The sequence below is a fragment of the Gopherus flavomarginatus genome, chromosome 7 (assembly GCF_025201925.1).
Source record: "Gopherus flavomarginatus isolate rGopFla2 chromosome 7, rGopFla2.mat.asm, whole genome shotgun sequence".
Taxonomy (NCBI): domain Eukaryota; kingdom Metazoa; phylum Chordata; order Testudines; family Testudinidae; genus Gopherus; species Gopherus flavomarginatus.
In genome coordinates, this window is record NC_066623.1 from 94,364,354 (window position 1) to 94,377,879 (window position 13,526).

Consider the following 13,526-nt stretch of genomic DNA (forward strand, 5'->3'; position numbering starts at 1 on the left):
AATATGTAATTGTTCAGACCAACAGAAGGATGAAAGATGGAATGAACACACCATTCCTAAAGGATGCAGGAGGCAGACTGCTTGTGACAGGAGACATGGTACATAATCGATGGTAAGAATTCTATGAGGGTCTACTTAATGAGAACTCTTTGTGCTATGTTGCTGACCTGTCAGAGGCATGGATCAAGGTTGAACTCCTGAAGATGGCACCTGAAAAAGCAGCAGGTCTAGATGAAGTCATGGAGGAAATAATTAAACCCTTGAGACAGATTTGTGTATGCTGACTCATGGGAGTCCTGCATACAATTTGGAAAGAAAAGACAAATCCAAAAGATTGGAGAGAGGCTATACTGGTACCAATATACAAACAAAAAGTGCTGCTCCAATGTGTGAAATTGTCAGAGAACCATAGTCACATTCATCATATAGCAGAACCCATTTTAGGAAAGGAGCAGTTCCTTTCTGCAAAGGGAAAAGGGATGACAGATGATGTGTTCATTGCTAGACCACGGAATGTTGACAATGGTTGGGTTTTCCTTGATTTCAAAGTACATTGGTTACTGCTAGTGCCACTGATAGCATTCTTTCAGGCTACTGAAGGACCTTGTCCAGATGGTGACAGGTTTGGCTGACAGTTCTCTGATAAAAATGGGGGACACCCTTCAGTGTTTTTAGTCCATTATTATTCATAATTGTGGTGGAATTCATAAGTAAGAAAATCCAAATGGAAGATGGTAGGAAGTTAGTCTATGCAGACCATATTGCACTACTGGCTGATAGTGAGGTAGGCTTGGTCCAGGTGGCTGATGCCTGGAAGATTGATCCAACAAACTGTGGCCTCTAAATGAGTAAAGAAAAACCTGAAATCACATGGATAACTATCACAGAACCAAACACTGAAGAAAATCAATGTTGGGGCCAGTGCCTAAATCAAGTTTCTGTGTTTTAAGAACTTTGGGGACTGATTAGTGGCAAATGGAGAAATCCACAGAAACCTGAAAGCAAGGGTGTTGAGCTGGGGGAAGTCTGGCTCAAGATACATGTAGTTATTTGATATACAGAGGTCCAGACTACTTAGGGAACGACTATACAAAACTATGGCAAGACCAGCTGTTCTATACAGATTAGAGATGTGGGAAACCAAAGAGGCACTCGAGTACATTACTACTCTCATTTCAATAGTTTCAGTGTTGCTGGATTATATGTGGAATAGTGCTAGGAGGAATGAGACCCAAGCATGCAGTATCAGGGAGGAGGCTGAGATGGTAAGGATATGAATGAAAGGAATCCTGTTAGGTAGGTATTTGAGACTAGAGTTAATGGGTGGAGTACAATAGGGTGGCCAAAAAAAAAAAAGGGAGGAGGGAGGGCGCTAGAATGTGTGTATGGAAGGATGGTGAGGGACTGTCAAGCATGGATAAGACTAATATGCTGGCCTGACACCAGCTAACTGGAAAAGGTGAAGATGATTAAGGGAAAGGTAGAGTAAAAGTAAAAACTTGTCTTGCTTATTAGCTGCTTATTAGTCTGAGGTAATGTATTTTGGAGTATCTGTGGACCTTGGGTTAACAGAAGACCTAAAATAACTCTTCTAGCCTTGGAGTTACAGTGACGCTAGTTACAAAGGATTCTAGTGGCTTCCTTACTCTCCTTAACTTACTGGCAGCCAGAACGGTGAGAGGGATCTTGCAAAAATAGGTGAAAATGTATAGAAAAGGTCATACTAAACTATGATATTAAAAATGGTTGGCTGGCCCCCTGCCCCAGGCCCTAGCCCTAACTGTAGCGGCCCTGGACGGGTGGCATGGTACAACCCCAGGGTGCACCGCAGCCCCCCGCCTGCCTGCCTGCCTAAGCCTCTGGCACAAAGTGAACAGCAGGCAGGATGGGGTTTGGGGGTGGAGTATAGGCGGTGGGACGTCAAGCTATTTGGGAAGGCAGAGTCTTTCTGTGCCTACAATATCCAGCATCCATGTGTAGACTCTCACTAATTCATACTAACAACTAGGAGCCACATGAAGTACTGTATTTTGCAAGTGAGTGGTGGTGTATGTGGGGGGAGGTTAGGGTGACCAGGTAGCAAGTGTGAAAAATTGGGAGGGAGGATAATAGGCACCTATGAAAGAAAGCCCTAATATCAGGACTGTCCCTATAAAATCAGGACATCTGGTCAGCCTCAGGAGGGAGACACTTTAAAAAGCAAGGAAAGCTCATCTGAGATCACAATACTAAATGGCTGTGGCAATGTAATGTAGTTTTGTTATGATCATGTTCATAACTTACTAGTAAATGTACTGCAGGACGTATTGGAAATAAAAATAAACTACAGTTGTCAACTGTACTATAATTTGTGAAAATAATGAAGACTTTGTAATGTAAGCTCTTTTTGCAGCCCCCTGCTGTTAAATTTTTTGACATGGAGAAAGACTAGGAGTTTTCTGTGGGGATGTAAAGCATGAGGGTTGGCATAAAGTGCAGATTAGTGAGGTACTGTGATCCTATAGATGAATGCTTCTTTTTCCTTTGTTTCCCCTGCAATTTCTTATGCACTCTGTATTCGGGTATCCCCTGATCCCATACTCAGAACAAAGCAACCCTCCTTTCTGGCTGCTTAAAGCATAAATTTGAGGTCCCACAATATCTCATTCTAATAAAAATATGTGGCTTCCCCACTGAATAGCAAGTTAAAGCACTTGGAAACACCAGGACATTTCCATGTCTATGTTCAGCCGAGTGATTAATCACTGCAACCTACACCTTTAAAATGCAAAGGCAGTTAAATAGTTCTGTTTTGTACTCTCCTTTTTATATTAATAAATAGATGTGAAAGAGTCTCCAAAGCCTCATCTATCTTGCATTGAATCAGCTGTAATTGTAAAAACATCCTAATGCATCCAAATGCTTCTGTTACCTGTTAGGTCCTATTCTGTAAATATAAGAGTACAAGTTTCCCATTTAGCCACTCTTTTTAAGGCACAATGGTAATTTTAATAGCCTTTCATTATAAATGTATTACTACTGGCTACTATTAGTCTAGAAATTGGTGAGGGGGATGACCCTACTCTTCCCTGTTCTCTTTGAAGGACTCATTTAACTTTTTTTTATTTGTTTGATCAAGTGATCTAAGTTTTGGGCCTTGCTTCTAGGTTCTCCCCTTTTTATTACTCAATCTAGCTAGAGCATGAGGAAGACAGACAACTTTCATTTAACTGTTGGGCCCTTCTGGGGTCCAGTAGCTGTTGAAAAATGGTTGTACATTGCAGTCAATGAACCATGAAGATAGTAAGGACAATAAAAGTAAAGTTTCCATGCCCTTGGAGCAAGAGGCTGGGTTCAATGTCTATTAAAGCTGTTTAACAGCCTGCAACAACTGCCAGAGAGGGCGAAAAAAGGTGAAATATCTATGTATTGGAGCTCTTTACCTGTCATAATGAAGAAGCTCATCTCTTTTGCTAAAGAAACATTTACAGAAAAGGTGAAGCGCATATCCTAATTTTGTTGAAAATATATCATTCTAATTGCATTGCAAAAAACATTTATCCACTTTGAAAATCAGATGAATGACCATTGGTAGCATAAAAATTATTAGTGTCTTTGTTAATTATACCCAACACTACTGTTGTCACAGTCAAGTTAGCATATCAAATGCTGCAGAAAGAATATTCTGTATCAGAATATGCAGAGGAATTCAATTTAGTGATGGGAAAAGATCAAGAAGCCAAGACTCCTGTGTTATAGATTAGTCTCTCTCTCCCCGCCCCCCCCACCCCAATTCTGGGTGACTACAAGAAAGTGATTTAACTTCTCTCTGCTTTAGTTTCCCACATGACTATTATATTATGAATAAAATGGAAGTAACAATACATGCCCACCTCACAGGAGTTTGGATTGACAAGAGCTTGGGAAACTCCGAGAGAAAGGTGCTAGATAATTATTATTCTTTGGTTATGTTACTAAGGCTCAAATCTCCAAAGTGTGCAAGGATCATTAAATAAACTGAAAATTGACATCACTGATCCTTTAGGAGAAGGAACCATTTCATCTTTTTTCCTTCATAAATTTGAAGGCACTTATTTATGAACAATGAGATTGCAGGAGCACGTTGCTGGGAGTGGCCCACACTTTCACTCATCATGGAATGCCTGCTAAATGACATGAAAATTGTGAGATCCAGGTTCTGCTTGACCTCTCATAATAGTGAGATGATGGCTGAGGATCCTCAACTGAGAGAGCTTTGAGATTGGGAAGGTGCAATGTCAGCCTACCACAACCACATCCATGCCTGCTGGGTCCTACAGGCAAGTCAGCAGCACCTTGTAATGACTGGATTTAAGGCTGACGAGAGTTATAACAGCAGTAGAATGTATGTTTGGTCCCATATTCCAAGAATATTCATTGCTGACTCTAAACCTAACCCTAGTCTGAAGACAAAGTAGGAACTGGAGTGTTTTGGTGAAGCTGGTTAGCTACCACCTTCCTGATGTTCTTGATCTGTAAAGATGGTGTGGTAACTGGAGGGGCTGTTCACATTGACTGGTGATTCTTGTTTAAGGGTTTCTGGGATTATGCCTCTCAGAAGCAAGCAGTAGTGCCTACAGGTATAACCTTTGCGGTCAATAGTCATTAGGGGATCACAGGTCCATACTACTTAGGTTAGCATCAGCTTCCTGCAATGCTTTAAGCACCTTTGCTTGTTTGGGGCAATTGGAGAGCTTCTTGAGTCTATCTATTTAGCTTAACAATTACTGTATGGTATGTTTTTCTAATTCTTTAACCATTCTCATGGCTCTCCTCTGAACTGTCTCCAGTTTATCAACATCCTACATGAACTGTGGACTGGCCACAGTATTCAAGCAGTGGTGGCTCCAGGGCTCAGTGCAGAGGTAAAATCATCTCTCTACTTGTACTGAAGGTTTATGTTTATGCATCTAGGGATCCATATTCTCTTTTAGCAACACCATTGCAATGGGAGCTCAGGTTCAAGTGATTATCTGCTGCAACCCTCAGATACTTTTCAGAGTCACTGCTTCTCAGGATAGAGTTCCCCTTTCTTGCAAGTCTGGATTACACTTTGTTTCTAGATATTATACACTAAAATTTAGCCATAATAAAACAAATCACTTTTCTTCTGTCTAACTTACCAAGCAATCCACATCATGCTGTATGAGTGACCTGTCCTCTCCACCATTTTCCAGTCTCCCATTTTTGTCTGTTAATTTTCAGTGACTCTTTTTCTTCCAGGTTGTTGATAAAAATGTTAAACAGCACAGAATAGGAACTGATCCATCTGGAACCCCACTAGAAACACAGCTGCTTGATGATAATTCCCCACTTACTTTTACATTTTGAGGTCTATCAGTTAGCTAGTTTTTAATCCATTCAATGTGTGCCATATTAACTTTAGAGTTCTATTTTTTTATCAAAATGTCATGTGGTACCTAATCTAACACCTTCCAGATGTCTCTTACATCAACTTTATTACCTATTAGCAACTAAATTTATAATCTCATTTTTAAAAAAAGTTAGTTGGACACAATCAATTTCTGTAAACACATGTTGACTTGTATTAATTATATTACACTTCTTTAATTCTATACTAATCAGGTCCCATATCAGCTGTTCCATTATTTTGCCTGACAGCCTTATAACTATCTGGGTAATCCCGTTTTACCCTTTTAAAATATTGGCACATTAGCTTTCTCCCAGTATTCTGGAATCTCCACATTGTTCCAAGAAATGAAAGGCTACATTAATGGTCCAATGTACTCCTCAGCCAGCTCTTTAAAAACACTTGTATGCATGTTATCTGGACCTGCTGATTTTAAAATGTCTAACTTTAGTAGCTGCTGTTTTAACATTCCTGCAAGATACTAATGGAATGGAAAGAGTGTTGTCATGATATGGCTAATTTATCTCCCTCACCCCCAATACAGAATATTTATTGATCACTTTTGCCTCTTTTGCATTATTATTGATAATTCTACTTATTTCCATCTAGTAATGGACAGATCTCATTGTTAGGATTCTTTTTCCCTCTCTAATATACTTTAAGAAGGAGGCTTATTTATTGTCCTTATCTCTGTTGATCATACATGTTTTCCCTTTGCTTCCCTTATCAATTTCTACAATTCCTAGACTGATTTATATTCATGACAACCAACTTCTCCTTTTTTCCTTTTGCTTATATATAATTTTATAGCTGTGTTCACTTCCCCTCTAAACCAGGTCACTTTTTTAAACTTGGATAGCCTCCTCCTTTGATTGTGACTGAGTGTCCTTAATAAATTCCCAATTACCATTAATGTTTTTCTGACTAAATTCTTCCTACTGGTTGATTTGGCTCATAATTGTTTTCCACTTTGTGAAATTGGTCCTCTTAAAGCACCAAGTATAGATATTAATGGTTTGGATTTTGCACACTGTAAATGTGATCAGTTCACAATCACTTGTACCAAACTTACCACTCATTTTTAGTTCTGAGATTAATTTCTTTGTCAAGATAGGGGAATTCTTTATTAGACCTTATGTTGGTTGCTACATTTCTTGAGTTACAAAATTGTCATCTATAATATTTAAAATTTTCAGAAGATGTTTTAGCACTGGCAGCATGACACCTCCAGCATATGTCACTCAAATTGCAATCCCTCATTATCACACAGCTTTTCCTGCATGTTGTTGATAGCTGCTTACAGAGCAGGTCATCCATTTCCCTAGTGTGATTTGATGGTCTGTAGCAAACACAAATTAGTATCCCATCTTGTGCTTTATTTGTTAGCGCATTGATCCATACGCAGTAAAGATAACTTTCTTCTGAGTTGTCAGTGACTCAAACATACAATGCCATTTTTGACACACAGTGCCACTCTTCCTCCCCTTTTGCCTACATGATCATTCCTAAATGTTATAACCATGGATTTTTTTAACCTTGCAAGTATGTGACTCCTCTCACCAGGTTTCAGTAATACCAGCTAGATTGAATTTATGCTCATAAATAAGCCATTCCAATTCCTCTTGTTTGTTATCCAGGCTCCTAGTTATTGGTGTGTAGGTAACTGAAGAAATTCTTCTCCATCTCCTTTGGTTTCTTAATTTTGTTCTCAAAATCTTGATTTCTGGTGCTAAATGAGTGTTCATATCTTCCCTTTTTACCATCCCCTTTTGTTATTAGTTTAACACCCTCCTGACTACTCTAGACACTCTGTCCCTGAAGAAATTGGTTCCCCTTCTATAGAGGTGGAGGCCATCCAAACTATACAGGCCCAGCCCTCTCAAAATAGAAAGTGGACCAATGTTCCACAAAATAAAAACCCTACACCACTTACCTAGTCAGTGATTCACTTCCAGAATCTACTGCCTTCTGTTTTCTGTCACTTGTGGAACAGGAACATACGAATGGCCATACTGTGTCAGACCAAAGGTCCATCTAACCCAGTTTTCTTTCTTCCAGTAGTGGCCAATGCCAGGTACCCCAGAGGGAATGAACAGAACAGGAAATCATCAAGTGATCCATCCCCTGTCACCCAGTCCCAGCTTCTGGCAAACAGAGGCTAGGGACACCATCCTTGGCTAATAGCCATTGATAGACCCGTCCTTCATGAATTTATCTAGTTCTTTTTTAAACCATGGTATAAGCTTGGCCTTCACAACATCCTCTAGCAAAGAGTTCCACAGGTTTACTGTGCATTGTGTGAAAAAATATTTCCTTTTGTTTGTTTTCACTCTGCTGCCTATTAATTTCATTTGGTGTCCCCTAGTTCTTGTGTTATGAGAATGAGTAAATAATATTTCCTTATTTACTTTCTCCATACCAGTCATGATTTTATAGACTTCTATAATATCCACCCCCAGCCTTAGTTGTTTCTTTTCCAAGTGGAAAAGTCCCAGTTTTATTAATCTTTCCTCATATGGATGCCGGTCCATACCCCTAATCATTTTTGTTGCCCTTTTTTGAACCTTTTCCAATTCCAATATATTTTCTCTAGATATCCCAACATTCTGTTCACTTTTTTGACTGCTGCATATTGAGCGGATGTTTTCAGAGAACTATCCACAATGATTCCAAGATCTCTTTCTTGAATGGTAAAGCTAATTTAGACCCCATCATTTTATAGGTATAGTTGGTATTATGTTTTCTAATGTGTATTACTTTGCATTTATCAACACTGAATTTCATCTGCCATTTTGTTGCCCAGTTTTGAGAGATCCTTTTGTAGCTTTTTGCAGTCTACTTTGGACTTAACTATCTTGAGTAGTTTTGTATCACCTGCAAATTTTGCCACCTCAGTGTTTACCCCTTTTTCTAATCATTTATGAACATGTTGAAGGATCTCCAAGATGATTATTTGGACAATATTCTTCTTTAGCACTCTTCCAAGTTCCCTGAAATCCATCTATTTATATGTGATGCCCTGTCTTTGACTTAAATGTGACCCATCACCAATGGATCCTTGGCTATGGACTTCAGAAGCCTATTCAATTTTAGTGATGTCTTATCTCTTGGCTCTGAGAAGACGGCACACCACCCTGTTGTCCCTTTGTCTCTTGTAGAATATTATTTAAGTTCTTCTGAGTATTGAATCCCCAACAAGGATCATCTGTCTTCCTTGGGCAGGTGGAGAATGCTTTGTGAGCAGGCTTAATTTTCTTACAGGTTGGGTCAAGCAGCCATCCACAGGTGTCCTGTATCTCTCTCCATTCCTTAGCATAAGCTGGATCTTGAGAAATATCTTCCACAGTTTCCACATGGATAACCTGGTTTTGATTGGAAAATTCTAGTTGTGTGGAAATCCTCCTGATCCTCTTCTCTCTATGCACTATGGCCTGCCCATCCTCCTCTGTATCCAGGCACATAGAATGCTGCCTTAACCTTTTGTCTCTTCTGGTTACAAACAGCCACGCCTCTTCTGATTTCCTCTTTCTGACTCCTGCAGTGATCAGTTCCTTTCTTTCTTGAACCTAGGGGACTGCTGTTTCCTGAACCTGACTGTGTAGGAGCTCCATAGCATCTCTACTTACCCTTCCAATCCAAGAATCTTTTCTTCCAGCACAGCCACCAATTTGCACTTCATATTCAGGAAATCCTTTCTGGCAAGTCCACTACCACTACTTCTTGCTAAATGTACAGCACACTAACATGTCTTGTGTTAACTGCTCAGATGGACATCAATGGGCACTATGGAACTTTTAGCACATGGTAGCAGGGTCCACCCAGCCAGTTGGTGTGTGGCAGGCTAGTGTACTATATGTTCACACCCTGGCTTGCTGTGCACTAACTGACTGAGAAGACAAACCCTTTGAGAAATCATTTATATGTTCATTGAACTTCCCATAGATAAACCTTAGGAGCAGCTTGATACTTGTTCAGAAAATTCCATGAGGAAGCCAGTGGGGAGCATAAAGCCGCCTGTGTAGACGACATAGTTGCATTTTAGAAACCAAAGTAAGTATCATCAGGATGCCACACTGGTTTTAGCAGTGGACTCTCATACCTTGAGGATTTGCTTAAAGGAGTCCCTTCTTCAGGTGAAGGAATTCTTATATCTGAGGTCATATGTAAAAAGTATGGACACCTCCTCTCCTACCTTCCCTAGATATTTGCTGTAGTGAGTAACCAAGTATTCTAGTGTAGACCCAGCTGTAGAATACAAGTAAATCAAGAATATATTACTACCAACCACCCAAGTAGCCCTTTGTCATAAACAGATAGCTAAGGGTTAATGTTCTTTTACCTGTAAAGGGTTAACAAAGGGAACCAAACACCTGACCAGAGGACCAATCAGGAAACAAGACTTTTTCAAATCTGGGTGGAGGGAAGTTTGGATGTGAGTTCTTTGTTCTTTGTCTTGGTTCAGTGACCCTCTCGGCTCTGAGAGTGATCTTTCTGTCTCCAGGCTTTCTAATCTTCTGTTTCCAAGTTGTAAGTACAAGGATAGTAAGACAATAGGTTTATATTGTTTTTTGTATTTACATGTGTGTAGTTGCTGGAATGCGTTAAATTGTATTCTTTTTGGGTAAGGCTGTTTATTCATTTTTTTCTTTTAAGCAATTGACCCTGTATATTGTCACCTTGATACAGAGATCAGTTTGTCTTTTTCTTTCTTTTTATATAAAGCTTTCTTTTTAAGACCTGTTGGATTTTTTTTTTTAGTGGGGGCTCAAGGGGATTGAGTCTGCAGCTCACCAGGGAATTGGTGGGAGGAAGAAGACAAGGAGGAAGAGAGAATCTCTTTGTGTTAGATTTACTAAGCCTGACTTTGCATACCCTCTGGGTGAGGGGAGAGAGAGCTTGATCTCTCGGTACTTGTGTTTCAAGGACTTGAAGCAGGGAATCTCCTAGAGTATCCAGGGCGGGGAAATCTGGGAGGAGGTAAAGAGAGTGGAATCCCTTTGTTTAGATTCCCAGAGCTTGAATCTGTATATCTCTCCAGGAACCCAGGGAGGGAACACCTGGAGGGGAAGAGGGAGAAAGGAAATGGTTTATTCCCCTTTGTTGTGAGACTCAAGGACTCTGAGTCTTGGGGTCCCCCAGGGAAGGTTTTGGGGAGACCAGAGTGAGCCAGACACTGGAATTCTGGCTGGTGGCAGCGATACCAGATCCAAGCTGGTAATTAAGTTTGGAGGTTTCAGGCTAGCTTCTCATGTTCTGAACTCTAAGGTTCAGATCTGAGTAGGAAAGTTATGACACCCTTATTACACATTTTTCAAGGTACCTGAACTACCAAAAAAAGGGAAATATATACACTGTGCTATGCACATAATGAATACTAACTTTATTTATTATGTTGTGAATTATGCAGAGGCAGAAAAGCTATCATTTTTAAAAAGAAAAATGGAAAGCTTTTTTGTAGACTTTGTGCAGCATAAGCCTGACCTTTTAAATACGTATCTGGAGATTACTTGGGTTATGTTTGACAGGAGTCTGTCATCCAGCTAAAGTTGAGGACGACTAAGGGTTCAACAGAGTAGATCAGACTCTAAATTCAAGTATTAACCTCAGAGAGCACTGCATTTAAGTATCCTACCATAGTAGATTTAAAAAAAATTAGTTTAGTATGTTGTCCAATAGCTGCAAAAATGTCTATCATCTAAATTTCTTAACAAATAAAACATTCATCACAATTGTATACCCAGCTATTCTGCACTGTGCATGGTGTGTAGTCAACTGCTAATACCACAATAAATGAGACCTTTTTTTAAATCAAAGATTACGTTGTCCATCAGTGACTTGAGCGGAGGGCCTTATTAACAACAATTAGTTTTAAGAAAAAATATACAGGTATATACATTTATAGTTTAAACTTATCTGTAACTGCATGGTTCATCTATTACTCAATAGACTAGCCAAAATAGGAATTTTTTTAACATTTAATACTATTTTAAAATGAACTTATAAAGTAGCATGATATTTAAAATTAAAATATTAGTCACTAAAAGGAATAATTAATTCCTGCTGAATAGTATGGCTGTTTTTAGACTGAGTAGGCTTGTTTCTGGGTTGAGATGCACACAAATCAGCAGAAATTCCATTGACATTAGAGGTACACCAGTGTAAAACTACTAAGTGAAGTCACCATCAAGCTTTTATGCTATAAAATGTAAACACAAAAATATAAACATACTTATTCAGAAATGCAAGCAATTTTTCACAATAATACCGTGTTTCAAAGTAACACTTTGTGAATGGTGACACTACAGTTAGTATTCCCCATATTGCAATGAATCTGTTAAAATCTAACAGGTATTACATAGCGGATTATTTAAGAAATGTAGCCAAAGATACAATCGTTTGCTGTGACGTTACTCCCAGATTCAGTACTGTGTAAAAGTCTAACTGCACTATATTTGCCATCTTTAATTCTAAAACGGACAAGGCAAGGAACTTCAGTAACAAATCCACATAACCTCTTTAGCCCGATGTGCACAGTGAATAAATAATACTGTTTCATAAAGGGCCTGGGAAATCCTTCTCTGTGAATAGCACCTTGGCAGTGTATAGTAGTTACTTGGAAAGAAAGTTGGATACTTCAAAATTTGGATTTTAACCAATGTAGGCCTGATTCTCTTATCTCTGATGCTGGAATAATGCCACTAACTTAAATGAAGTTATTCCTGATTTACACTAGTGTGGTTTAGGAGAATCAGGTCATATGATTGAAGTGTTTTTGTATCAAGGTTCCTCAGAGCAAATGAAACACCGCTCTGATTCTGAGCTGCAATAAACTGATAGAATTCCACTAAAGTATAAATCAGCTTAGTTTTATCTCAGGATCTGGCCTGCTGTCCCTATTCAATGTTAGATGTAGCACGTTTTCTAAATCAAGGGAAAACAAATCTTCAGCAATTAAAGATTTGATTTACATTCAGTGTTTCATGATTATAGCAAGAGAATATTTCAATCAAGGACTAGAATAAAAGAGATTAGTTACCTTTACTTGTTATATTTGCATAGCAACTCTGAGATGCTGACTTCCCCAGTTCCCGGGGGGTGCTCAACCCCTACTCTGCCCCATTTCACCTGCCTCTTCCTGCCCCTGCTGTTCCCTCACACCTCCACACTGCTGAACAGCTGATGGTGGCAGGTGGGAGGTGCTGGGAGGGTGGGGGAGGAGCTGATCTGTGGGGCTGCTGGTGGGTGCTGAGCACCCACTATTTTTTTTCCATGGGTGCTCCAGAGTCAGTGCCTATAGTAACACTACATTCTCCAGTGTCCCTCTGTGCCAGTCCAGACTGACTCCTAACAAAGGGAGTAGGAGAATGAAGCAATGCTTTGTGACTTCACAAAAGTGGGGAGACAAACCCTATGTACTGCTATTTCTCTTCATAGCAGTTGGTACTGCATCATCTCTGTAGGTTTACACAGATGCCATTTCAAAGGGAACCACTTCACATCAAACTTTTTGCCAAACTACCCGATACCTCCCAGTCGCTCCTACCCCTCTGTTTTCTGCTCCTAGTCTCTTTCTGTGGGGGCTGGTGATCTCCCTTCCCCCACCTATTCCTGCTCCCTCCTGGATCTAAGTGACTTCATGTAGAGATGCCCCCTACCTCCTCTTCTGAGTATGCACTGACGGCAGAAGCAAGCCCTAAAATTAAAGATAATTTGAATTTTGAAGCTCCAGCATCAGTGTCTAGCAATTCCATAGCTCAGGACTGTTCGGATCGGGTGTTCAGATTCAGTCAGATCTTTACATGCTATATCAACTGATGTAGGCATGAATCCATTTTGATTTTGTGAAATCAGCAGCTGTGTGACTAGCTTTTGGAAGTCACTTTATTCAAAACATGTTCTACTTATTCATGATTAGCCAAACGCAGTTCAGTGTCCAATAATAAATAATATGCTTAACGAAACACATAATAGGCACATAAGAATATATAGAAAATGCACTGTGCTATTTAACAGATTAAGTATGACAAGTGGTTAGCTATAAAATAATATTTGTACTCAGTCATTTACTTAAGGCCAAATGAATATTTACCCAAGAGATGGGAATTGTTCCATTATTTCAGTTAAAACATACTTTTAG